Consider the following 1,450-nt stretch of genomic DNA (forward strand, 5'->3'; position numbering starts at 1 on the left):
AGAAGACTTTATGTTTCATCACTGCAAGATCTAAGCAATAAGTAAGATGAAAATAGTTGCTGGGACATTGCATAAATTCATCAAAACTCCTATTGCAACACATGCAAATATTGAATTTTTAAATAAATTTAAGATTACTATTAGGTGTCTCACCTGCTCCCCCACCAGAGCATTCTACTGCTAGTAAATAACAAACAATACAAGTTTATGAAGAAGCCTGTGTGACTGTGGGTCAGACTGTGTTTATGAGCCTGATGCAATGGCGTAAAGTGAACATAATAATGTTGCACAGCAAGTCAGAATGATACTAAGAAGAGCCCCCTTCAAGGTCCTAGTTAATAGAAAGGGGACTCTTTCTTCACGGCCCCTCAGTTCCTCCTTTTCCAGTATTCTGACTATGATACAATACTCACATGTCCATCAATTCAGCTTGTCTTCAGGTGATCTGGAAGCAGCTAAAGCAACCAGTAATGTCTGAAGGATACTTATTTATTCTTAACCCAAGATCATATGTCTTTAAAATGTCAGACTGACTGAAATGTCACAATCCTTAAGCTTAACAGTTGGATAATAATGAATGATTCCTATACATATTATATATCTACTGTCAGGTTTCTCTGACGTCGAAGAGAAAACAACAGCTTTGTGGTAGACAGACTACAGGACTCGGATATCAGGTAAGTGTGTTTATTTACAGTAAGGAGTGAGATGACCAGAACGGAAGTGGAATCTGAAAAGCGGAGGAGAAACGGTAAGTGATCAAACGAGGATCTTAAATGAACGATAAACGAAACAACTGATTGGAGGCTTACTAAATAGTCAGGTGAGGTTCTGCATCGGTTGTTGAGGAAGACAAAAGACATCAACGAGGAATCAAGGCTGGGTCGTTGCAGATGGAACCGGAACCAGACTGGAACGTCAGGCAGACAGGAACTCACTAAGAGGACGAATACAAAAACACAGGTAAGTAAATCTGTAACTTTACAGGCAGGTTACTGAGGTGGCTCGAAGACTTTACCACGAGGTAAGCAATGCTCCAGCGCTGATCTGGTTCCCACCACAGCCTTAAATACAGCAACTCATCTGATGCCTCATCTCCTTCAGGTGTGCAAAGGACCTGCCTGACTCCACCAGTAGGAGGAGCCAAGCATGTCCACCAGGAAGTGTCAACAAAATCACAGATTACAACATCTACGGTTTGGGGCTGTGCAATATGTCCAAACATCTCTACCTTGATCTCCTCTGTCCAAAGCACATTGGTTCAGAGAGATATTGTGGTTCATTTAGATGCAACTTTTGAAACCTAAATTGTGCTTCAATAATCATTTTAGAGAGACACATTTTTGTGAACTTTAAGCTGCTAACTGAGGCCTGTAGAGTCTAAAAGCTCAGTATTTCTGTCATTTCTCTGAGCATTGCACAGTCTGACTTTAGGCTGAATTTGCTGGGA

General features: G+C 41.0%; 1 long non-coding RNA gene across 1 annotated transcript; it reads right to left on the reverse strand.

Moving 5' to 3' along the window:
- Window positions 1-674: 674 nt before the first annotated feature.
- On the reverse strand, window positions 675-1,168 carry LOC112450424. The gene is made up of 3 exons (XR_003039055.2): window positions 1,019-1,168; window positions 813-937; window positions 675-730 (listed from the first exon to the last, which is right to left on the reverse strand). It is a non-coding gene; the product is annotated as an uncharacterized LOC112450424 (long non-coding RNA).
- Between the last annotated feature and the right edge of the window lie 282 nt (window positions 1,169-1,450).

This window comes from Kryptolebias marmoratus, linkage group LG21, assembly GCF_001649575.2.
Source record: "Kryptolebias marmoratus isolate JLee-2015 linkage group LG21, ASM164957v2, whole genome shotgun sequence".
In the NCBI taxonomy this organism is placed as follows: domain Eukaryota; kingdom Metazoa; phylum Chordata; class Actinopteri; order Cyprinodontiformes; family Rivulidae; genus Kryptolebias; species Kryptolebias marmoratus.